General features: G+C 37.1%; 1 long non-coding RNA gene across 1 annotated transcript in view; it reads right to left on the bottom strand.

Annotated features, from left to right (window-relative positions):
- Positions 1-5362: 5362 nt before the first annotated feature.
- LOC107966935 (uncharacterized) overlaps positions 5363-27303 on the bottom strand; it is a 31256-nt gene continuing 9315 nt past the window's right edge. The window contains exon 3 of the long non-coding RNA XR_001706992.4: positions 5363-7048. This is a non-coding gene — a long non-coding RNA (uncharacterized LOC107966935). The remainder of the gene's footprint in view (positions 7049-27303) is intronic.

The following is a 27303-nucleotide window of genomic DNA, read 5'->3' as shown; positions in this document are numbered from 1 at the left end:
TGCTAAGTGATATAAACCAGTCACAAAAAGTCAAAATACTGTATTATTCCACTTATATATGAGGTATCTAGAACTGAGTCATCAAACTTGTGGAAGTACAAAGTAGAATAGTGATTGCTAGAGACTGAGGCAACAGGGAAACAGGGAGTAGCCAAATGGGTACAGAGTTTCAGTTTTGCAAGATGAAAAAGTTTTGGAGATGTGCTACACAACCATGTGAATGTCCTTAATATTATTGAACTACACACTTAAAAATAGTTAAAGTACACAAGAACAGAAAACCAAACACCGCAGGTTCTCACTCGTAAGTGGGAGCTGAACAATGAGAACACATGGACACAGGGAGGAGAACATCACGCACCAGGGCCTGTTAAGGGGTTGGGGGCTAGGGGAGGGATAGCATTAGGAGAAATACCTAATGTAGAAGATGGGTTGATGGGTGCAGCAAACCACCATGGCACATGTATACCTATGTAACAAACCTGCACATTCTGCACATGTACCCCAAAACAGGAAGTATAATAATAATTTTTAAAAGTTAAAGTAGTAAATTTTACCTTATGTATACTCTACCCTTACAGAGAATAAAAATAATAATTTTAAGATGAAATAAAATTCTGACACAGGCTATTACATGGATGAGCCTTGAAGATATTATGCTATGTGAAGTAAGCCAAACACACAAAAAAATAGCTATTGCATGATTCCACTTACATGAGGCATGTAGAGTAGTCAAAGTCATAGAGACAGAAAGTAGAATGGTGTTCCCTGGGGGCTGGAGAAGAGGAGGATGGGGAGTTATCATTTAATGGAGTTAGGGAAGAAGAAGAAGTTTTGAAAATGGATGGTAGTGATGGCTGTGCAACAGTGTGAATGTACTTAATGCCACAGAACTGTACACTTGAAAATTCTTATGATGGTACATTTAATGCTGTGTATGTTTTGCCACAATAAGAAAAGAAAAAACAAATGAGAAAAATAAAGAAATCAAATATATTGCCAGCATTTAATAATTAACAGATTTAGTATAAACTAAAAGAGACTATCTGATAAGAGTGTGCCCATATTCAAAGACGGTGACAACTGAACTGAAGAGTGGTTGCCAGACTTGGACAGCAATCATGAATTTTTTAGCATCTTCAGCTCATTTCAGTTCCCACCTCCCTCTCTTCCATACTTCACTCAACATATTGCCTGCCTAGGCCCTGGAGCCATTTGAGTTTTTGGCACTGATACAGAAAAATGTAAGGAGGAGGCAATAACTTTTGACTGTTTGACCACACGGAGTCAGCCTCCTTGCAGGAAATTGACAGTGACTGCTCAGATGTTTTCAAATTTGGTCAAACCTAGTATATAAGTGAAAAAGCAGACAGTGAAGGCACTATAAAGAGTCTTCTTACCTTTTATTAAGTAGTCACATCCTGAGGCCAAACTGGGATAGGAGTTTTTCAAAATAGTTTTCTTTGCTTTGTGGTTAGTGGCAATTCCCAACAGATTGTGCCTTGCTATTAGAGGTTACTGTCTTACTGTGTATATGGCTGTGAGTTTTGTGTTTACAATTGACATTCTGAATGTGTTTTCTTTCTTGCATATTTCAACTCATTTTTACTATCAATTGAGGACATCTGGATACTATTTCTGTCAACCAAATATTTTCTATGCCTTCTAATTTTATGTCATAGGTAATGTTTATAACATCCTTTTAGACCTTTATTTAACATTGTCATAGTCTTTTGAACAAGATGGGAGAGGGGGAAGAACCCAGGAGCAGTTTCTCAGAGGCCTCCCCCAACGTTGACATTTAATGAAGTAAAGCCTTGAATATCATTGGCTCGCCAGTTATGATGCAACTAACCACCATCTGAGCCCGATCTTATTTCTCCAAAGTGTCCCTAAGACCATATCAAATGGTCGTATTTGCCCACTGTAATTCTCTGCTTTCCTAGCGTAGCATTCCTATTAAAGTCAGAGCTTTTAAAAAACTAGTAACTCAGCAGAATTCCTGTGGTACCCATGCTGTGGTGGGTAAGTCTGGACATCGGGAGCAGTTGTGTGTGGCTGTGGCTGATGGAGGAAGTGTACAGAGTTCAGACTCAAGAGTTAAGGGAAGCCAGGTGGAGAGTTTAGCCACGGAATGGAGATTTTATCATTTTATTCTGTGTTTTAGAGGCTAGAAATATGTCTTGGTGGTAACAAAGGAAAGCTTTTAGAAGCTTCTTTAACATTTTTTTCTAGTGGTTAAAAAGTCAGCAATTTTGAATCTGTAAGGAACTAAGAATAATGCTTTCAGCCAGAATATTAGAGCTGCCTCTGGATGGGATTGGTATTTATTAAATAACAGCAACCTATGACTCTTACCACCAAATACCCAGCTTTATTAGATACAGCCATCTACTCAAGAAAGACCAGAATCCCACCACGCAGGCCTCTTTTCCATTCACTCTGCTGCTAGGCAGCCCCAGTGGTTCCACAGACCTGGCAAACATGCAAGCAGCTGGAAAGTGAACAGAGCCTTTGCTTCCCATCCTGGAAGAATTGCACAGAGAAAGAAGTAGAGCCCAAGGGAGTTTTTCAGCTGAGAAAGCAGCTGACATCTCATTCTACGAGTGTTAGAGACCCAGAGACCCACAGCACTAGTGTTGTCCCCAGACCAGGAAGCTGAAAGTTCCTGCTCAGATTAGGACCTTTGTCAAATGGCAAATTGGAGACATAGCTGAAAGCAGAGAGTCATAGCCGTAAATGAATGCGTTCATGGCAGAGACCCACCCAGGCCACAGTCAGGATGGCTGGTGGCAACAATGGGCCAAATGGGCACATCTAGAGTGGGGCAGTAGTGGACTCAGTGATCCCTGGTCCCCACAAGGGGAATAATAAGAAACAACCACATGACTCTGTCTCACACACACACACACACACACACACACACACACACACACGTGTGTGTTCAGGCCAGAGTATGTAATTATGTCTGACAACACACTAGTGGCTGTTTCCACCAGCCTAATTCTGGCAGAAATAGATGACATGCCCAGATTAGAATAATTCAGAAAGCTTAAAAACGGGACTGTTGACCAGGGTGTTAGCAGAGTTTACAGAAACCACAAGGGGAAGAATAGTATAATACCTTAAGAAAGTGGAGTTACTGATTCTTGGCTGAAGAAGCAAGAGGAAGGAGCAGTTACAGCAACTCAGAGGCAGAGAGGATGCCCTGCAGAGGATCCAGTATCAGAGCTGAGACCTGCGGATGAAGGATGCAGCCCCTCTGGCCATCCTGCAGGGAGAGAGCTGAGGAATGCATGCCCATCCCCTGCCCCTGCCAGTGCTCCACATCTGCCTCAACCACAGGATAAGGGGCTGGTGGTGTGACCCATACAGCCTCTCCGGTCAAGAGCAAAGTGGACAAGGGCAAAGAAGAGATGCTGGGGAGCAAAGAGAAGATAGCACAGAAAGGGAGAACTTTTCCTCTCTAGTGAATACTGTGAACCCCCAAATTTTAAAACAGGTCTTAATTAATTAAGAAAGTCTGGCCGGGCGCAGTGGCTAACGTCAGTAATCCCAGCACTTTGGGAGGCGGAGGCTGGTGGATCACCTGCGGTCAGGAGTTCAAGACCAGCCTGACCAACATGCAGAAACCCTGTCTCTACTAAAAATATAAAATTAGCCAGACGTGGTGGTGCATGCTTGTAATCCCAGCTACTTGGGAGGCTGAGGCAGGAGAATCTCTTTAACCTGGGAGGCAGAGGTTGTGGTGAGTCGAGATCATGCGCCATTGCAGTCTAGCCTGGGCAACAAGAGCAAAACTCGATCTCAAATAAAAAAAGGAAGAAAAAGAAAAAAAGAAAAGAAAGAAAATTTATTTTGCCAAGGTTGGGGATGCACACGCCCGTGACAAAGCCTGAGGAGGTCCTGACTGACATGTGCCCAAGATGGTCAGAGCACAGCTTGGTTTTATATATTTTAGGGAGACATGAGACATCAATCAACATATATAAGATGAACACTGGTTCAGCCCAAAAGGCAGGACAACTGGAAGCAAAAGCGGGACAACTCAAAGAGGGGAGGGCCTTTCAAGGTCACAGATAGGTGAGAGACAAACGGTTGCATTCTTCTGAGTTTCTGATTAGCCTTTCCAAATGAGACAGTCAAATATGCATTTATCTCAGTGAGCAGAGAGATGATTTTCAATAGAATGGGAGGCAGGTTTGCCCTAAGCAGTTCCCAGCTTGAATTTTCCCTTTAGCTTAGTGATTTTGGGGCCCCAAGATATTTTTCTTTCATCATACAAAGGGAAGCAAAAGAGGGGGTTAGTATTGTGAGCTTACTCCTAAATTCTAAATATCCTGAGATTAATTTTACATAATTCCTGGCAATTTCATTCCTATTTTGTGCCAGACATTTTTAGACACTTTACACATTTTATTTCTTTTAATCTTTACAAACATCCTATGATATAAATATTAGTATTGGCACATTACAAATGAGGAAACTGAAACTCAGAGATGCCAGGAAAACAAGCAGGAAAAAATGCATGTAAGCCTGAAGCTACTGGACTCCAGGGTCTGTCAGTTGTTCTTTTCCAGTGCCAGTCTGTTCTAGGCCACCACTGGAAAAGAACAGAATCAATTAGTGTCAGAAGTGGCTATTAGCAGTAGGGTCTGTGTGGCCTCTTTTAATCGAATGAAGACCATGAACTCTCTATCTAGATGCAGGGAAGTGACCTGGCTCCAGCCAGCTAGTTTTCATCAGCAGTTCTGGTCGGAGAGGGTGGCCAGCAGTTAATAGTTATAAATGGCTGAGTATCTGGGAGACTGGTGGTGATATTTTTGGATGCACCACTTGCAGAGCAAACCTTTCTAATCTACTTTCTAGGCATAAGAGAGTTTCATGCTGCCTTCATTTTTAGGAAATTGAACATGTTGCCATGTCATGAGTTAAATTAGGTTTAGCCTAAAGCTGCCTCCTTGTTTTTAAGTTTGTACTAAAGGTTTCTCCATAAGTAGTGAACTGTAACCAAACTGGTTGTGTAAACAGACTATAATCTATTCCTGTACCAATCACTGAATTTTGACCAAAGGTGGCCAGCTGTTCAAACCGTGATCACATAAGGCAAACAAACACTGAGCTGTAACCAGTGCAGATGTTTTTCTACCTTTCTTCTTTTTTTCTATATGTCAGTTTCCTTTTTCTGTCTATAAATCTCCTCTGACCGTGCAGCAGCACCTGAGTTGCTCTGAACCTACTCTGGTTTGTAGGGCTGCCCAATTCACCAATCATTCCTTGCTCAATTGAACTTCTGTTAAATTTAACTGGTCTGTTTTTCTTTTAACATATGAGATCCCCCTCACATGTTGGTCTACTTTTTACTGAGTTTACCCTGAACAATGAGCATGGAAATGATTGAAAGCTGGACTGCTCTCATGGGCCTTGCTAATTCAACGAATGTTTATTGAACTTCACTATGTGCTAGACACTGTTATAGATCCTGGAGATGCAGTGGTTTAAAGACAGACAAGGTCACTACCCACACAGATGTTAGAGTCTAGCTATGAAACACGTGGAAAAAAACTTCAAGTACAATTATTAACAGACCGTAAATAGTATGAAATGATAGGGTGTAACTGGAAGGCAAGGGGGCAACTTTACACAGATCATAAGGAAAGACCTCTGCGAAAAAGTCATGTTTAAACTCAGATCTGGGCCAGGCGCGGTGGCTTATGCCTGTAATCCCAGCACTTTGGGAGGCCGAGGTGGGCAGACCACCTGAGGTCAGGAGTTCGAGACCAGTCTGGCCAACATGGCAAAACCCTGTCTCTAATAAAAATACAAAAATTAGCTAGGCATGGTGGTGCACACCTGTAATCCCAGCTACTTGGAAGGCTGAGGCAGGAGAATCGCTTGAACCCAGGAAGGAGAGGTTGCAGTGAGCCGAGATTGTACTCCAGCCTGGGCAACAAGAGCAAAACTCCGTCTCAAAAAAATAATAAATAAATAAATAAATAAATAAACTCAGATCTGTAGGATAGTCAGAGCCAGCCATGCATTGTACTGACAGGGCATCCTGGCCAGTGGGGCCAGAAAGCAGTGGGCTAGAAGGAGAACCGTGTGAGATGATCACGGAGATGTAGGGTCTAGGTCATGTGGGGTCACAGATGCCTTTTTTGTTCTGTTAACGGAAATCCTTGAAGATTTTAAGTGGGGAAACAACATGATATACTTGATATTTTTTAAAGATCACTTGTGCTGCTATGTGAGAAGCGGGGTGAAGTGGGGTGAAGAATGAAGAACCAAACAAGGGAGAATGTTTGAAAAGCTATCTTTGTGGTCTATGTGAAAAGCAATTTGTATCACAGCCATGGCCATGCACATTGGGTGAAAATGAGGGATCTGAGTGTATTGTGGAGGTAAAACCTCAAGAATTTTGATTAGGTTGAATGGGGTGATATAAAGGAAGAAAGCAAGAATTACATTTAGGTGTTTTGCCTGAAAAACTGTGTGAATGGTGGTGATATTAACTGAGAAGAGGGAAACAGGTTTGAAACTACAAGAATTCCATTTTGTAAATATTGAGTTTGCAATTGCTTTTTGGGCATCCAAATAGAGTTGTCAAGTTATGTAGATGGTATACTAGTCTGGAGTGCAAGTGAAAGCTGGAGAAACACATTTGGGAGCTGTTTCATTTTATATGATATAGAAAGCATGAGACTGGATGAGATTCCATAACAAGAGAGGATAGACAGGGGGCAAAATGGACCCATAGCTAAGCTCTGAGGTTGTCCAGTTCTTGAAGCCTAAAGACAGGGAAAGCATGATCGTCAGTAAGCTACATTCTCACAGCTTCAAATCCACCCTCTGATATTCCACTTTGTGATGCTGGAGGTAAAACCCTAGAAATAAAATGTCATCTTGGCTAGCTGTTTCCTTTTAGGTTCTACCAATAGAAGGCACAAGAAGAAAACTGTAAAGGTGGAGGGAAGAGAAGGACTCACTACTGAAATACCTAGCGTGGTTCCTATGTTCCATGACTGATGTAGGGAGCCATCAAAGTGTCCTGAAATGAAACAGAAACAGAAAAAACAAGTAAATGTGGCTTAGAAGCCACAATGTTGGCTATATTAATTTGCATCACTCCAGTAACCATTTTATTATCTACATGTATCTCATAACATCATGTTGTACACTTTAAATACACACAATAACAATTATTTTAAAAAGAAAACGTCTCAGGAAATTAAATTAATGTGATTAGGAGGAGAATTTAAGCTCAGAGTTCAAAAACAAGCAATCTATTGACTTTTAACTAAATGCGGACTGTTGAAGGCCTTTACTATAGATATTTAATGGATTTGTTTTCTAAGTAAGGGCAGGAACATTACACTCTGACTCATTCTACCTGCCTTAAAAATTGGCATAACATGTTTTGCATTAGCTTTGGAGCTGCTTTTTAAAACAAAACAAAACCTAGAAATATAACTGACTGAGTCATTTATTTAATACTTTATCTTCAAATATGTTTTATATTTAAATAATTACACATATGAAAGAGATAAGACATAGCAGTTAGATACCCATGAACTCACCACCAGATTTAAGAAACAGAACATTTTGTATATGAAAATCGGCAATTGTATCCTTCTCTCTCCCACCTACAGGTAACTACATTCTCATATTCCTAATTTTTGTATTTACCACAGCTTTGCTTTTCTACACAGTTTTAATATATGTGCATATCCTAATATTTTGTTTACTCTTGTTTTGTTTTGTTTTTAATTTACAAAAGTTATGTTGTTCCAAATGGGTTCTTCTGGAGCTTCTTTTTTCTGGAGATACATCTAAGTAATATATTTCTTTTTTGCTATAGTATTATAATATTTCTTTGTATAATCATAACATTTTCATTTTCCTCTGAATTGATATTCATTTACAATTTCCTGATATTACAAATAACACAGCTGTGAAGGATCCTCGTGCCTGGCTCCTCTTGCATGTACACAAGGTGCTCCCATTCTGTAAGAAATGCTCAGGGCATAGGGAAAGGCTAATCTTCAGTTTCACTAGATAATACCAAATTTTTATCGCTTCTCGGCCTTTTGGCTAAGATCAAGTGATAATGCCGAAGTTTTTTCCAAAGTGGTTTTACCAAATCAACCTCCCTTCCACAGTATATAAGAATTAGCATTGCTCCACATTCTTACCAGTTATTTGCATCATTTGACATTAACTTTTGCCATTCAGGAAGATATAAATTATATTATATTGTACTTAATATGTATTTCCTAGATACTACTGAGTTTGGATATATTTTCATATTTTATTAGCTATTTGCATTTCCTTTTCTGTAATCTATTTGTATCTTTTGTTCATTATTTCACTCTATGGAATTCTTTGTTTAAATTATATTGAGTTTGGGGAGTTCTTTGCATTTTCTGATACTAATATTTTGTTAGTTATATCTATGAAAAGTAATTTCTCCTAGTTTATAACTTGTCTTTTCTTCCTCTTTATGTTCTTCTTAATCTTACTGCAGTCAATCAAGTTTACAGTTTGTGTTTTTTGTGTCTTGATTAAAAAATGTTTCTCTAACTCAAATTCATAATGTTCTCATATTTCTTATTAGAAGTTTTTTAAACACTTCCTGTCTGATTAAAGTATTTAATTCCCTAGAATTTATCATTGTGAACTGTATAATTAATGAATCTAATTTTATTTGCCATATAGACAATCAACTATCTCAACACAATTGTTTTAAGTTGATATCTGTTTTATTATTTTTGATTCGGGGTTACATGTGCAGGTTTGTTACAGGGTATATTTTGTGATACTGAGGTTTGTGCTTCTATTGATCCTGTCACACAAACAGTGAACATAGTACACAAAAGGAAGTTTATCAAGTTTTGCTCCCCTCCCTCCCTGTACCCTCTATTAGTCTCAAGTGTCTGCTTTTTCCCTTCTTTATGAGCATGGGTGTCCAATGTTTCGTTCCCACTTCTAAGTGAGAACATGAAGTATTTGGTTTTCTGGGTTTTTGTTTATTTGCTTAGAATCATGGCCCCCAGCTGCATTCATATTGCTTCAAAGGACATGATTTTGTTTTTTTTACGGCTGTGTGGTATTCCATGGTGTATATGTACCACATATTTTTTTTATCCAGTTTACTGTCGATTGGCACCTAGGTTGATTGCATGTCTTTGATGTTGTGAATAGAGCTGAATTGAACATAGGAGCGGATGTGTCTTTTTGGTAGAATAATTTATTTTCCTTTGGGTTTATATCCAGTAATGAAATTGCTGAGTGACAGTGTAGTTCTATTTTTCGTTCTTTGAGAAATCTCCAAACTTTTTTCCACAGAGGCTGAACTAATTTACATTCTCAACAATAGTGTGTAAGCATTCCCTTTCCTCTACAGCCTCACTAGCATCTGTTATTTTTAGATTTTTTTATAATAGCCATTCTGACGGGTGTGAAATGGTATCTCATTGTGGTTTTGATTTGCATTTCTCTGCTGATTAGTGATCATAAGCATGTTTTCATATGTTTGTTTGTTGCTTGTATGTCTTCTTTTGTGAAGTACCTGTTTATGTCTTCCCCCACCTTTCAAGGGGTTATTTGGAGTTTTTTATTGTTGATTTGTTTAAGTTTCTTTTAGATTCTGGATATTAGTCCCTTGTTGGATGCATATTTTGCAAATATTATCTCCCATTCTGTAGCTTTTCCATTTATTCCATTGATAGTTTCTTTTGCTGGGCAGAAGCTCTTTAGTTTAATTAGGTCCTACTTGTCCATTTTTGTTTTTGTTGCATTTTTTTGAGGACTTAGTCATAAATTCTTCCTTTAGGCCAGTGTCCAGAAGAATATTTTCTAGGATTACTTCTAGGATTCTTATAGTTTGGTCATTTAAGTCTTTAATCCATCTTGAGTTAATTTTTACATATGTGAGAGAGGAGGGGCCAATCTCATTCTTCTGCATATGGCTAACCAGTTTTCTCAGCACCATTTATTGAATAGGGAGGTCTTTCCCCATTGTTTATTTTGGTCAACTTTGTCAAAGATCAGTTGGGTGTAGTTGTGAGGCTTTATGTCTGGGTTCTCTATTCTGTTCTATTGTTCTGTGTGTGTATTGTTGCACCATGACCATGCTCTTTTGGTTTCTGTAGCCTTGTAGTATAGTTTGGAAGTCTTGTAGTATGGTATAGAAGTCAGGTAATATGATGCCTCTGGCTCTGTTCTTTTTGCTTGTGATTACTTTGGCTATTCAGGCTCATTTTTGGTTTTATATGAATTTTAGAATTATTTTTTCTAATTCTGAGAAAAATGGTGTTGGAAGTTTGACAGGAATGGTGTTGAATCTGTAGATTACTTGGGGCAATATGGACATTATAACTATATTGATTCTTCCAATTCATGAGCATGAAAGGTTTTTCCATTTGTTTGTGTTATCTCTTATTTCTTTCAGCGGTGTTTTGTAGATCTCCTTGCAGAGATCTTTTACCTCCTTGGTTAGATGTATTCCTAGGTATTTTATTTTTTGTGTGAGCATTGTAAATGGGATTGCCTTCTTAATTTGGCTCTCAGTTTGAATTTTATTGGTATATAGAAATGCTACTGATTTACGTAAATTGATCTTGTATCCTGAGACTTTACTGAAGACTTTTATCAGGTCTAGGAGTCTTTTGGCAGAATCTTTAGGATTCTCTATGTATACAATCATACCATCATCAAAGAGAGATAATTTAACTTCCTCTTTTCTAATTTGGATGGCTTTTATTTCTTTCTCTTATCTGATTGCTCTGGCTGGGACTTCCAGTACTATGCGGAATAGGAGTGGTGAGAATGAGCATCCTTGTCTTTTTCCAGTTCTTAAGGGAAATGCTTCCGGCTTTTGCCCATTCAGTATGATGTTGGCTGTGGGTTTGTCACAAGGGCTCTTATTATTTTGAGGTATGTTCCTTCAATGCCTACTTCGTTGAGGGTTTTTGCCACGAAGGGATATTTGATGTCATCAAATGCTTTTTCTGTGTGTAATGAGATGATCATATGGTTTTTGCTTTCAGTTCTCTTTATGGTGAGTCACATTTATTAATTTGAATATGTTGAACCAACCTTGCTTCCCAGGAATAAGGCCCACTTGCTTGTGGTGAATTAACATTTTAATGTGCTGCTAGATTAAATTTGCTAGTACTTTGTTATGGATTTTTTTTTCTTTTTTGAGACGGAGTCTTGTTCTTTCACCAGGCTGGAGTGCGTGGGGCGATCTCGGCTCACTGCAACCTCCACCTCCCGGATTCAAAAGATTCTCCTGCCTCAGCCTCCTGAGTAGCTGGGACTACAGGCATGCGCCACCACGCCCAGCTAATTTTTTTGTATTTTTAATAGAGATGGGGTTTCACTATGTTAGCCAGGATGGTCTGGATCTCTTGACTTCAGGTGATCTACCCCCCTTGGCCTCCCAAAGTGCTGGGATTACAGGTGTAATCCCCACCCCCAGCAAGGATTTTTTACATCTATGTCCATCAGGGATATTGGCCTGTAGTGTTTTTGTTTTGTTGTCTTTGCCAGATTTTTGTAGCAGGATGATACTGGTTTTCAGTAGGATTGGTACCAGCTCTTCTTTGTATGTCTGGTAGAATTAAGCCATGAATCCATGTGGTCCAGGGCTTTTTTTGGTTGGTAAGTTTTTATTAATGATTCATTTGCAGAGTTCATTATTTGTTCACAATTTCAATTTCTCCCTAATTTAATCTTGGGAGGTTGTATGTTTCTAGAAATGTATTCATTTTCTCTAGATTTTCTAGTTTGTGTGCATGGAGGTGTTTGTAATAGTCTCTGTGGGATCAGTTGTAAGTTGTCATTTTTGTCCTTTCTGATTGTAGTAATTTGGATCTTGTCTCTTTTTTTGTTAATCTAGCCATCAGTGCTTTGTATGTGCTTTCAAAGAATCAGCCTATTGTTTTATTGATCTTTTGTGTATTTTTTTCTCAATTTTATTTAGTCCTGCTCTGATTTTAGTTAATTCTTTTCTTTTGTGGGTTTTGGTATTAGTTTCTTCTTTTTTTTCTAGTTCTTCCATGTGTGATGTTAGGTTGTTATTTTGAGATCTATCTTCTTGATGTAGATATTTAGCACTATAAACTCTCTTCCAAATACTGCTTTTGTAATTTCTCAGAGGTTTTGGTATGATGTGTCTCTCCTAGAGACCTTTTACCTCCTTGTTTAGAGGTACTCATTTCAAAGAGTGTTTTGCTTTCTGCCTTAATTTTGTTGTCTATCCAAAACTAATTCAAGAGCAGGTTGGTTAGTTTCTATATAATTGTGTGAACTTGAAGTTCCTATTGGTATTGATTCCTATTTTTACTCCACCGTAGTCTGAGAATAGGCTTGATATGATTTCTTCTTTTTAATCTATTGAGGCTTGCTTTATAACTAAGTATGTGGTCAATCTTAGAGCATGTTCTGTGTGCAAATGAGAATAATGTATATTCTGTGGTTGTTGGCTGAAGTGTTCTGTAGATGTCTATTAGGTCCAATTGGTCAAGTGTCAAATTTAAATCCAGAATTTTTTTTGTTAATTTTCTGCCTCAGTGATCTGTCTAATGCTGTCACTGGGGTGTTGAAGACCACACTATTATTGTTTGGCTCTCTAAATCTTTATCCTAAGTCAATAAGTAATTGTTTTTTGAACCTGGGTGCTCCAATGTTGGGTGCAGATATATTCAGGATAGTTAAATTTTTCACTGAATTGAACTCTTTATCATTGTGTAATAATGCCCTTCTGTGGGAGCACTCTCCCACAACAGTTTTTTGCTGTTTAAGGTCCATTTTAACTATTACAAGAGTAGTGACCTCCTCTGCTTTTTCTTTTATTTTTCGTTTGCATGATAGATTTTTTTTCCCATCCATTTACTTTGAGCCTATTTGGGTCATTACATCTGAGATAGGTCTCTTGAAGACAGTAGAAAGATTAAGTTTTTTTAATCCAATTTGCCACTCTATATTTTTTAAATGTAGTGTGTATGCCATTGGCATTCAAGGTTAATATTGATATGTGAAGCTTTGTACCTGTTGTAGTGTTGTTAGCTAATAGCTTTGTGGTCTTAATTGTGTAGTTGCTTTATAAAGCATGTGGACTATGTGCTTAAATGTGCTTTTGTGGTGTCATTCTTTTGCTTCCATGTTTAGAACTCCCTTAAGCACCTTTTCTCAGGCCAGTTTGGTGGTGACAAATTCCTTTAGTAATTGCTTGTCTAGGAAAGATTTTATTTCTCTTTCATTTGTGAAGCTTATTTTGATGAGAAATGAAGTAATTGGCTGGCATTTATTTTATTTAAGAATGCTAAAAATGTGCCCTCAATCTCTTCTCACTTGTAAAGTTTCTGCCGAGAAGTCTGCTGTTAGTCTGACAGGTTTTCCTTTATAGGTAATATGGCCCTTTTCTCCAGCCACCTTAAAGATTTTTCCCTTTGTGTTGACCTTGGATAGTCTGATGATTATGTACCTTGGGGATGCATCTTGTATAGTATCTTACAGGAGTTCTGTTGATTTCTTGTGTCCACATGTCAACCTCTCTAGCAAAACTGGGGAAATTTTCCTGAATTATATCTTCAAATATGTTTTCCAAGTTGTTGAATTTATCTTCTTCTCTCTGGAATGACAGTAATTGGTAGATTTGATCACTTTACATTATCCCATATTTCTCAAGGGCTTTGTTAATTCTTTTGTTTCTTTTATCTTTATTCATGTCTGACTGGGTTGATACAAAGGACTGGTCTCAGAGCTCTGAAATTCTTTCTTCTGCTTTCTCTAGTCTGTTGTATTTTGAAATTCCTATAGTAAATTTTTCAATTCCAGAAGTTCTGTTTGATTCTTTCTTAATATAGCTATGTCATTTTTCAAATCCTGATCATTTTTCTGTTTTCTTTGTGTTGGATTTCAGCTTTCTCTTGGATCTCATTAGGTTTTCTTGCCTCCCATATTCTGAGTTATGAATCTGTCATTTCAAACATTTCATTTTGATTAGGATCCATTGCTGGGAAGCTATTGTGTTCCTTTGGAGGTGACAAAACACTCTGACTTTTTGTATTTTCAGAGTTCTTGCACTGGTCCCTTCTTATCTGAGGGAGCTGACATTTCTTTTTTTAATTTTCTGTCATTTGGATGGGACTTTTTGATTTTTTTATCCTTTTTTCTCTTGAGGGTATGACTGTGGTGTATGTTGTATATGACTGATAGGCTTCATTTCTGAGTACTCTCAGAGGCCCACAGCTCTATATAGGTTCCTTGGTTTCAGAGAGTTTACTATGTTGGCTTTCTCAGACATTGCTTGGTGTAGGAATATATTTTTGCTTGATGGTGTAATACAGGCTGCCGTCCAGTGCATGGGACTTAAGAGTAAGAGACAGTTGGAGACTTACTCTGCATCTATTCACCCTCAGTCCAGATGGGGGTGCTAAGGGAGAAGTCAAAAATCACCTTCCCTCAGCACAGCTGGTGTTCAGCAGAGGTGGAGCAACTGGAAAAGCCCAATAAGTGCCTCTTTCAGCCCACACTCAGAAATCTAATGAGAAGAGCTGCTGCCACATCCACAACAGTGCATTTGCCAGGAGGGCTGGGGTCAAGAGATGACCCCCACTCCAAGTCTGTTCCTGGCCTTTGGTTTTGCACCCTTTAGCAGCTGGTGCTGTGCTCTTGTTTCCTTGGGCTTTGGTGGGTTTTGTTCCCCCCCTTCACCCTTAGGGGCTGTCCTCACAAGGATTGGATCTCAAAGCAAATGGGATCTGCCTCCCTCCCTCTCCACAGAGCTGGTGGAGCACTCTCCCACAAATGATCAAGGGAGCAGACTGGGGTGCCCAGCAATGACACATGCAGACTGGTTCCACGTGGCAAAGCTGTCCCTGACTCCAAGTCACACCACCCAGGAGAATCATTGCTTTATCTCCCATCTCTCTCTCTCTCTCCCATAACTCTCCTCCCATTCCAGTCCTGCAACAGGAAAGAGCCTAATTCCATGCCTACTGCTGGGGTACTCTCCACATTCGCCACTCAGTTCTGACTGTGGGGGTCCTTCCCCTGCTACAGAGCAAGCACTCTAATCTCTGGCCGAAGACTAAAATGTCTGCGGTGGCCACCATTGCCAAACATTGACTGTAAGATCCCAGATTAAAAATGGCGTCCTTCTCTCAGTCTATGTCTGGGAAAATGCCTGCAGATTTTCCTAGTTATCTTTCCCTCTCTGTGTCTTTCAGCCCTTCCCCATGCTAATTCCTGGGCTTGGGAGAAACAGGGTGTTCTCCCTTGGCCTGGGTTGCACCGATCCCTAGTGAAAAGTGAGAGCCACACCGGGAGAGTGGCTACTCCTCTCATGTACCAAGGCTTCACTCACTTTGTCAGCGAAACACCGTATAGTGGCTGCTTTGCCACCTTCTCTACACGAGGTTTGATGTGTCCTTCACTATCCTGGTGAATTTCCATTTTCCTTCTTGAATTAAGTGTCATAGAGTTGATCTTTACATTCTATTTGGCTATTTCCAAGTGGCTGAGGCACACTGAAAGCTACGTATATTGCTTCTGATTTTAAAGGAAACAGTTCTAGATTTTTATAAGTGAATAACTTACATGCAATCAGTTATTGATAGATATCCTTTATGAGATTCAGGAGCTTCCATCTATTACTAGTTTTCTAGTGATTTTATTTCTGACTACATGTGAATAGTATGGATAGATTCTCTGTATCTATTGACGTGTTTTTCTCCTTTAGTCCTTAATGTGGTGAAATACAGTAACAGCTGTTCTAATGTTAAATTATCCATGCTTTCGTGGATAATTCATATCAGATATGATACATTATCTTTTTATATATTAAGAATTTATTTGAAAATTTTTTCAGACTTTTGCTCCCAATTCATGAGTGGGATTGGCCTATAATTTTGTTTCTTATACTGTCCTCACACGGCTTTGTTATTATTCCTATAAAATAAGATTATATTCTCTAGTGGAATATGTATACTCTTAGAATTGTCTGTTACTTAAGTATTTGGTAGAATTCAAATGCAAAACTGTCAGTCTTTTGTTGTTGTTGCCGTTGTTTTTGTTTTTGTATTTTCAGTGTAGATATTTTTTAGTCTCTGATTTAATTTTGTTAATTTATTTTTTCCTTTTTGACTCAATTTTAATGAATTCTACTTTCTAGTAATTTTGCTTCCTTTTTCAAGTTTATAAAGTACCATTGTGTGACCTTATTAATTTTTAATCTCTATTATATATTTTGGCATGCCCTCCTTTTTTTATTCTTAATACTGATTTTATTTCTTCTTTATTCAATCTTTCTGAACATTTTCAAGTGAGTTTTTAAAAAACTATGCATTGTATTTCTTTTTTCTTTTTCTTTGTCTGTAGTTTGATATTCACTTTCAAATTTCTTAAGTTGGATTCTTAGTTTATAGATTTTCAAATTTTCTTTTTTCCTAATATGAGCATTTAAACTTTCAAGTTTCTCTTGAATTACCACTTATCTGCATTTTACAAACTTCAATATTTAGTGGTTTCATTTTTCCACTCTAAACATTTTCTAATATTTATTATGATTTTATCTTTGACCTAAGTCAAATTGTGTATATTAGAAGTGTGTATTTTTCATGTCTAAACATGTAGGGCTTTTTCAGTAAAAAAAAGTTTTTATTGTTCAAATCTAATATAATTGCATTATTGATAGGAAATATGATCTGTGTACTGATCATTCTTTTACATTTGTTGAGGTTTGATTAATACCCCATTACATGTACAATTTTGGTAATTATTAATGTATGTTTGAAAAAATGTGTAGTTTCCAATTACTGAGTGCACAGTTCTGTTTCTCCATTAAATTGAACTTGTTAATTGGGCTATTTGAATCTTCTGTATTCTTGCTATCTTTGCCCCTTTGTCATCTGTTTGACCTTGTACCACCAGTTTATACAACTCTAGGGGAATTGTTTACACAGAGCTTCGTTCTCAAGTGACTATGCATCAAAATCACCCATGAAATTTTTATTTTCATTTGTTTACTTATTTATTTTTTAGAGACAAGGTCTCACTTTGTTGCCTAGGCTGGAGTGCAATGACACAATCACAGCTCACTGTAACTTCAAACTCCTGGGCTCAAGCAATCTTCCTGCCTCAGCCTCCTGAGTACCTGGAATGTAGGTGTGTGCCCTCAGGCCAGACAACCCCCATAAAGTTTTTTAAATGCAAACACCTGTTACCTACCCCCATGCTGATTCACTGTCTCTGAGGTGAGGCCTAGAAAACAGCATTTGTAAAGGCCCCATATGATTATAATGAACAATCAAGATCAAGAAGCCCTATTTTGGGTCTGGTGCGGTCGCTTATGCCTGTAATCCCAGTACTTTGGTAGGCTAAGGTGGACATATCACTGGAGCTCAGGAGTTTGATACCAGGCAAAACTCTGTCTCTACAAAAAAATACAAAAATTAGCTGGGTGTGGTGGTGTGTGCCTGTAGTTCCAGCTCCTCAGGAAGCTGAGACAGAAGAATCACTTGAGCCTGGGAAGTGGAGGTTGCAGTGAGGCGAGATCACACCATTGCACTCTAGCCTGGGTCATGCAAGTAAAACCCTGACCAAAAAAAAAAAAAAAAAAAGCCCTATTTTTATGTTTGTTAGATTACTCTTGATTATACTCCTACTGATGTCTTGCAAAATAAATTCTCCTATATATTAAGAGCCAGCCCTCTCTTAAATCTATGTAATAAACAAGATTATTAAACACTTCAAGACAGCTATGGGCAAATGTGATTTGTGACCCTTTGTGACCTCCTAAGAATACCAGCAAAGGGAAATCTAGTCTAGAACAACCACAGCATACAATACCTAGGCCTGGGTCCTCGGAAGAGTAGCAGGAGAGTCTCTCCAGTTATGGTACCTTATTACCCTTGTTAGATATTTATAGAGAAACACAGGACACTAGTTTGCCACGGGATATCAGAAAAGATTCTTTAACAAATACTCAGGAAGGGAGTTGAGCATAAGTAATCTGGTGTAGTACAAGGGCCCGCAGCAATGAAATCACCTGAGAGCTTGTTAGAAATACAGAATCTCAGGCCCCACCCTAGACTTCTGAACCAAAATCTGCTTTTTAACAAGATCCCCAGATAATTTGATGTATATTCAAGTTTGAGACACACTTTAAAAATGCAGACAGATTCACGTTTCTAACAAGCTCCCTGATGATGCCAATTCTTCTAGTAGAAGGACAAGCTTTACATAGTAGGGTTTATATTACCAGAAGTTAAATAGAGGGAGGAAATCCTTAAAACCATTCAGGGATGCCCATTTCCTATTACCAGCACCAAAAAAAATGCTATGTGGGCTTCAGATGTTTATGAAACCCAAAGAGCACATCCTCCCACAAATTTAACATAATATGGAAGGGTACAGAATGTTGTCTTTGTCAACCAATAGAGAGATTCAAACACCCAAGGGAAGAATGCCAAAAACAATTAGAATCTCTCATCTTCTTTGTTGATTTCTCTACACAAGACAGTCTGCTCCTGCCTGTATGCCTCAAATTCACAAATTCTCCTCTGCAAATGTTCATGGGCAGGTTGCAGCTTTCTGCCCTCTGCGCTTTTCATTACTGTCATTGGACTGTCTGTTATCTTAAGCAGCCACAGCTGTGGAAGGAATCCATGGAGAACATATTTTCCTATTGAAATGAGCAACATGTTTTTAGTTTGTTTTTTAACAGTTGAGCAGCTTGCACACAGCCTACACTCACATCCCTGCCTGGTTGATCCTAGGTCTGCCCATCTGAGCTGCATTTCTGAAAGTCAAGCTGGTTTAGAGGTCAAGCAAAGCAGAGCCTGGACCTTCCTTGGAGCAGGTTCAATGCTCATGGTCCTCACTGTCCTTTTGCTGAAAAACTCCCTATCACTCTTGGTAAAGCTGAAGCTTATCTCTCAGAGTGTGTTCAGGAAGAGCTCTGTGATGGTATTCCTGGAGTTTTGAACATTTAAAAAAAAATTTTAAAGTTCTGATAGCTTGGAGAACAGTGTATTTGGACATAAAGGCTTTAGCTATCACTTTCTTTCCTTCTGTTTCTTGAATTCATTTTTCCTCTTTCTTCTTGCTTTGCAGGTTGCTGGAAAGCATTCTGATGCCAAAATGATTTTATTTCCTTTCTTGGCTGTATTATCTTTTTTGCCTGGGGGCCCAGAGGATATTTTTTTATCCTGACCTTTAAATTGTAAAAGTTTCATAAGGATATATCTCAGAGTTGAACATTACTGGTTCACTTTCCAAACATACAGGGTAAAATATTGATATACAGATAAGGATCTCTTTCATTTACAGACTTTTTAAATTACAGTTGTAAATATTAGTTTCATTTCATATTTTGTCTTTCTGCTTCAGAGATTCCAATAATAGGTATTTTGGATCTTCTTTGCCTGTCTTCCATTTGTATTTTTTTCTGATCTTTTTAACCACTATCTTAATTGTATTTATTTCTTATTATTCTGTTTTATTATTTCACTTCATTATCCCATGGAAACATATTATTTATTCTTCATTTCTTAGACTGTCCTTTTCTTACAAATTCTGTCCTAAAGTTGATCAGTTCTTATTTTACTTCTTTTTCTTTTAACATTTTTTGGGTCATTTTTCTTCTGGGTTTTTAATTTTAAGTCAAAGTTTTACATTTGGAATAAAGAAGCTCTTTAATATCTGCATATTCTTGTTTAATAGTATTTAATTTTTGTTAGAGTATTATGTTACAGTTTTTTTGTTTCATTTTTGTTTTAGAGAAATGTTTTATTATCATTTATTTAATGATATTGCATCTCACTTTCTATTTTCTATTTATGCTTGTATGGCTTTCTGCCTTTTTTCTGCCATTTTCTTTCCTTTTAAAATGTCTTCTGTTTTTCTAGATCAGCAACTGATCCCCATCTAGATGGGAAGATTAAAAACTTTTAGAGAGGCTACTAGGTTTTCTAGTTCAAGAGCATCCTTCTCTCTTGGTACAGAGAGAATTTTGTTGGAGATAAAATCATGAATGAAGAAAGTTAAAATGTCTTCTGATTCATCAGTTCTCTTTCTTTTTGATAGAATTGTGAATTCCCTCTACCTGCTTCCTTCTTCATTTACCACCAACCCACCCAGAGATGCTTCTCTCTTTCTAGCTACCACCTCTTCCGTAGAACAGGGTCTTCCAGGATTACCTCTTTGGTTCTGAACATTTTCAAGTCTGTTTATTTAAATTATTTAGTAATCAGTACTCCAACTTACGAGGACTCTGACCTGTTTTATATTTTCTCACTCATGGTGAAATCCTCTTTCTGGAAATAATGTTATCAGTGTCCATTGCCACTGTGACCTGCCGCACTTGACTCTTTCCTATTGATTTTCTGCCTGACTGTCCACACTGAGCTGGGCTCCAGAGCAAGCTCTACTGTGGGTGTTTATTCCCCCATTTGCATTTAATTCTGTCTCTGAATTGTGCTTCTAAATAATGCATGGGTAAAAAAAAGATCGAAATGGGAAATTGGTAGTTTAAAACTGAATGATGATGAAAACACAACATATCAAATTACAGCCATGATGGAAAACAGTATGGAAGTGCCTAAAGAAATCAAAAATAGAACCACCATATGACCCAGCAATCCTTCTTCTGGGTTTATACCGAAAGGAAATTAAATCCTCCCACATCATAAAGATAACTGGACTCTTGTATTCATTGCAGCATTATTCACAATAGCTAAGATGTGGAAATAGCCTAAATGTCTGTTGAAGAATTAATGGATAAAGAAACTGAAACTCTAATATATATAAAGAATGAGACCTTACCATTTGCCACATCATAGATAAGCCTGGATGACATTATACTAAGTGAAATAGTAAATAAGCTGGACACAGAAAGAAAAATATTGTATGATCTCATTTGTATGTGGAATCTTTAAAAAAAAATTCAAATATGCAGAGATAGAGAACAAAACAGTGATTACCGGGGTGGAGATGGAAGGAGGTTTGAAGGAAATGGGGAGATGTAAGTCAGAAGATACAAAGTAACAGATATGTAGGATGAACAAGTCCCCAGGTCTAATGTACTGCATGAGGACTATGGGTAATAAAATTATACTGTATTTGAGATTCATGCTAAATGAGTGGATTTAACTGTTCTTGACACAGAAACAAAAAAAAATGGGAACTATGTAAGATGATAAATATGTTACTTTGTTTCAATAGTAACCAATTTACTATCTATATGTATACCATAACGTCATGTGGTATATCTTGACTATACAGAGTAAAATTTATATTTAAAGGCAGTTTATCATTAAACACTGATATTTTAAAATAAGAAAGTTCTCAATTCAATGATCACAGCTTCTATCTTTTTTAAAAAAAGAACAAATTAAAAACAAAATAATCTAAGTAAGGAAATCATAAAAACTAGAGTTAAACAGTGAAATAACTGAAGAACAACAGAGAAAAAAACTAGTGAGCATAATACCCAATAGACAGTCTTTCAACTCACACTCCTCTCCCTCTCTCCCGTCTCTCACAATCTCCCGTGTCTGTCATTCCCATCTTTATGTCTATGTGTGCTCCCACTTATAAGTGAGAACATGCAGTATTTGGCTTTCTGTTCTGATATTAGTTCACTTAGGATTATGTCCCTCAGCTCTATCCATGTTGCTGCAAAGCACATGATTTCATTCTTTTTTATGACTGCATAGTATTTCATGGTGTACATTGGGCACTATGTTCACTATGTGGGTCCAGTATTCCCATGTAGCAACCCTACACAAGTATTCCCTGCATCTAAGGTAAAAGCTGAAATTTAAAAAATTAAAGAACATACCAAAACAGAGATATAGATCAATGGAACAGAACAGAGCCCTCAGAAATAACGCCGCATATCTACAACTATCTGATCTTTGACAAACCTGACAAAAACAAGCAATGGGGAAAGGATTCCCTATTTAATAAATGGTGCTGGGAAAACTGGTTAGCCATATGTAGAAAGCTGAAACTGGATCCCTTCCTTACACCTTATACAAAAATCAATTCAAGATGGATTGAAGACTTAAACGTTAGACCTAAAACCATAAAAACCCTAGAAGAAAACCTAGGCAATACCATTCAGGACATAGGCATGGGCAAGGACTTCATGTCTAAAACACCAAAAGCAATGGCAACAAAAGACAAAATTGACAAATGGGATCTAATTAAACTAAAGAGCTTCTGTACAGCAAAAGAAACTACCATCAGAGTGAACAGGCAACCTACAAAATGGGAGAAAATGTTTGCAACCTACTCATCTGACAAAGGGCTAATATCCAGAATCTACAATGAACTCAAACAAATTTACAAGAAAAAAACAAACAACCCCATCAAAAAGTGGGCGAAGGACATGAACAGGCACTTCTCAAAAGAAGACATTTATGCAGCCAAAAAACACATGAAAAAATGCTCATCATCACTGGCCATCAGAGAAATGCAAATCAAAACCACAATGAGATACCATCTCACACAAGTTAGAATGGCAATCATTAAAAAGTCAGGAAACAACAGGTGCTGGAGAGGATGTGGAGAAATAGGAACACTTTTACACTGTTGGTGGGACTGTAAAGTAGTTCAACCATTGTGGAAGTCAGTGTGGCAATTCCTCAGGGATCTAGAACTAGAAACACCATTTGACCCAGCCATCCCATTACTGGGTATATACCCAAAGGACTATAAATCATGCTGCTATAAAGACACATGCACACGTATGTTTATTGCAGCACTATTCACAATAGCAAAGACTTGGAACCAACCCAAATGTCCAACAATGATAGACTGGATTAAGAAAATGTGGCACATATACACCACGAAATACTATGCAGCCATAAAAAATGATGAGTTCATGTCCTTTGTAGGGACATGGATGAAATTGGAAATCATCATTCTCAGTAAACTATCGCAAGAACAAAAAACCAAACACTGCATATTATCACTCATAGGTGGGAATTGAACAATGAGATCACATGGACACAGGAAGGGGAACATCACACTCTGGGGACTGTTGTGGGGTGGGGGGAGGGGGGAGGGATAGCATTGGGAGATATACCTAATGCTAGATGACGAGTTAGTGGGTGCAGCGCACCAGCGTGGCACATGTATACATATGTAACTAACCTGCACAATGTACACATGTACCCTAAAACTTAAAGTATAATAATAAAAGAAAAAAAATTAAAGAACAAATAATAACTCAAGCTTTCACCTTAGCAAATGACAAAAATAAGCACACTAAACTCAAGGCAAGTAGAAGAAAAAAAAAGACTAAAAGCTTCTTTGAAAAAGTCAGTAAAATTAATAATCTTCTAGGTAGACTAGCCTGAAGGGGAAAGAGGAAGAAGACATAAATTACCAATTTTAGAAAAGAGGAAGATAACATCACTGTATGTTTTAAAGGGGTAATAAATATTTTGACAAGTTATTGCCAATGAATCCAATGACTTAGATACAAGAGAGAAAATCCTGGAACGACACAAGCTGCCAAAACCCACTCAAGAAGAAATAGATCATTTTAAAATTCCTGTATTTTTTTAAAAAATTCAATTTGTAGGAATTTTAACATTCACACACACCAAAAAAAAAAAAAAAACCCAAGCACTAATGATTTCATTTTATCAAACCTTCAAGGATGAAATCATGACAATTGTGCACAAACCCTTCCAGAAAATTGAAGGAAAGAGAATACTTCCTAGCACATTCTATGAGGTCAGCAATACTCTGATACCAATACCAGATAGAGACACTATAAGAAAAACAAAAGTTGGACACCAATATATTTAATAAATTTATATATAAAACTTAACAAAAATTTGAGTAAAGCAAATGCAATAATGCACAAACAGGAAAATGTGTTATGACCAAATGAGGCTTATCACAGGAATGCAAGGTCTATTCAAATTTAATATCAATTAATGTGATTCACTGTAATAACAGACTTACAAAAATTATCTCAACAGATGAAGAAAGAGCATTTGGCAAGAATCAGCATTTATCCCTGATAAAAACCCTGTGCATAGTAGGATAGAAATGTTTTCAATAGGGCAATGAAGTGTACTAAAAACCTACAGGTAATATCATACTTAATGCTGAAAGACTGAAAATTTGTCTAAAATTAAAAACAAGGTAAAGATGTTCACTCTCATCACTGTTTTTCAAAATAGTGCTGAAATTTCCAGCCAGTACAATAAAACAGGAAAAGGAAATTAAAGGCACCCAAATTAGAAAGGAACAATTAAAATTATGTCTCTCTGCAGACCTTGTCTATTTGATATTATTCAAGAGGCTCTAGCTAATGCAGTAGGTTAAGAAAAAGAAATTAAATGCATCTTGATTACAAAACAAGTAAAAATGTCTTATTTGCAAGTGACATTATGATTTATGTAGAAAATTCTGTGAAGTCTACACAAAAGCTTCTGGAACTAATAAAGGAGATACAAAATATTGCAGAGTAAAAAAAGTTACTTTGCAAAAATCAATGATATTTCTATATACCAGCAACAAACATTGGGAAATTGAAACAAAATATAGCATCACTTACAATTACATCAAAAATATAAAAGTCTCATGGATAAGTCTGGCAAAATACATGTAAACTCTGTGCACTGAAAACTACAAAATTTGGTTGAGAAAATGTAAAAATTTAAATAATGGAGATACATATAGTGCCTTGGAATGGAATATTCAGTATCTTTTTTTTTTTTTTTTTTGAGACAGGGTCTCACTCTGTCACCCAGCCTGGAGTGCAGTGGCACAGTAACTGCTCACTGCAGTCTCGACCTCCTGGCTCAAGCAATTCTCCCACCTCAGTCTCCTGAGTAGCTGGGACTACAGGTGGGCAGTACCACACCCAGCTAAATTTTCATCTTTTTTTCATAGAGACAGGATTTCACCACGGTGCCCAAGGTGGTCTCAAACTCTTGAGCTCAAGTGATTCACCTGCCTCATCAATATTTTTAAGATTTCAGTTAGTGTTAAATAAATCTGTAGGTTTACTGTGTTCCAAACCAAAATCTCAGCAAACCATTTAAAAGTATAAATTGAAAACCTGTTGCTAAAATGTATATGAAAATGCAAAGGACATAGAATAGCACCCCCCAAAAAAAACTGTAAGAAAGAGTTAGACAAGTAGACTAACAAAATATAATAGTGAGCCTATTATATATATATACATATATATATATATGATTCCTTAGATTCAACTAAGAAGCACAATCCAAAATAGAAAAACACATTAAACTGGATTTCATCAAAATTAAGAATTTCTGATCTTCAGAGGATACTGTTAACATAATAAAAGGACAAATTACACAGACTGGGAGAAAAAAAATTGCAAATCACATAAAGAATCTCCTGTATAATATTGAAGGTAGACATGTTCTGCAGGTAGACACCTGATATAGAACATGTAACCAAAATATACAAGCTCTAATACAGTGAAAAGGAAAGATTTCTTTAAATATTTCAAATAAAAGACATACAAACAAGATTTTACTACACACCTATTAGAAAGTCTAAGATTAAAAACCTGACCATAACAATTGTTATCAAGGATGTGGAGCAACTGGAACTCTCACACACTTCTGAATGTAAAATGTGAAACACTTTGTAAAACGGTTTGGCAGTTTCATTAAAAAATTAAACATATATCTACCATTCTGCTTCGAGGTATAATAATTTCCCAAGAGAAATTAAAGCATATGTACATAGAAAAACTTGTATATTAGTGTCAATAGTAGCTTTGTTTGTGGTAGTCAATAACAGGAAACAACACAAATATCCATCCACAGCATAAAAGAATTGCTGTATGTCCATATGATGGAATTATATTCCACAATAACACTGAATGAAAAAACTACTAATATACTACACAATGACACAGATGCATCTCAAAATAATTATGGTTAGTGAAAGAACCCAGATAAAAAACAGTGCATACTATATCATTCCATTTATATTAAATCCCAGAAAATACAGAGTAATTTACAGTAACAGAAAGCAGATCAGTACTTGCCTGGGAATAGGGAGTTGGAAAGGCAGAGGATGAAATGATAAACAGGCAGAAGGTAACCTTCAGGTTTGCTGGATATGTTCATTATCCTGATTGCAAAATGGTTTCTGGATGGTTTCATAGATATATGCATGCATGCACTTATCACATTGTATACTTTTTATATGTGCAGTTGATTATAAATCAAGTATACTTCAATAAAGCTGTTTAAAAAGTTTGAAAATGAAATACTACTCATGGTGATATTGTACAAGTAAATAATAGAGGGGATTTAAGTGACGACATAACTATCTGCTGGGACAAGTCAATCTGCACCTACAGTGATTTAGTCAAAGTGGCTAATAAGTAAAATATAACTAGAAAATACAAAGACAAGGCATCTGAAATTTGGATTGATTGAAACAAGCACTATTAATTCCTAGACCTTAGTGTGTTATTCCACCTCTGGAAACGGATTTTGAATCTGTGGGCACAGAACACACATACATAAACTCATATGCCTATATAAATTCCCAACTTTCATGGCAAAGGATACAAATCTTAACAGAAGCATAGTGGTGGCCCCAGGTCAAAAACAGGCACAGGCTGTCATTGTGGGATCTTGAAAAAAATATTTATAAATTTGAGTATTTCCTGCTTCCTGAACCCTATTAAGCAAGAATTGCAATTGCAAACATACAACATCTTTATCCAGGGTAGAAAGAAGAGTCAGCAGCAGCAGTCCCTAGCACTAGCCTTTCTCCAGCTCCCCAGGGACCCAGAAATACCATCCTACAGCTGTGAGAAAACTTCGTCTAATAGCAGCATGAAGTCCTCAATGTCTTAGGTTCATTTTTGAGGAAGTTACAATGTCTTATTTGAAAAAAAAAATAATAATGCTTAATGTCCCCAAATTAGTGAAGTAAAACACTTACAAGACCAAAAGTAAAGAGACATTTTTCAAGACTATATATTACATAAAGAAAAAAGATACAAAGCATACAATTTATTGATAAGACTCTTGAAATTAACACAGGATTAATGACTCATGCTCAGAGAAACTCCGAACAGGCTTTGGGTAAATTTTCTGTAACAAATAAAATCACACAATATCAATCACTATCATGTGTGCATGAAAGGGGAAATGCCTCACACTATTGGATGAAACTGACAACTTTCAAAAGATGAATGGGTTCTAAGTGTGAGTATGTAATATGTATAATGGAAAAATGCTTGATAAATATTTGTGTTCTTTCAGAAGAGAT

The sequence above is a fragment of the Pan troglodytes genome, chromosome 8 (genome assembly GCF_028858775.2).
Source record: "Pan troglodytes isolate AG18354 chromosome 8, NHGRI_mPanTro3-v2.0_pri, whole genome shotgun sequence".
NCBI classification, from domain to species: Eukaryota; Metazoa; Chordata; class Mammalia; order Primates; family Hominidae; genus Pan; species Pan troglodytes.
This window is presented reverse-complemented; position numbering and strand designations above follow the sequence as displayed.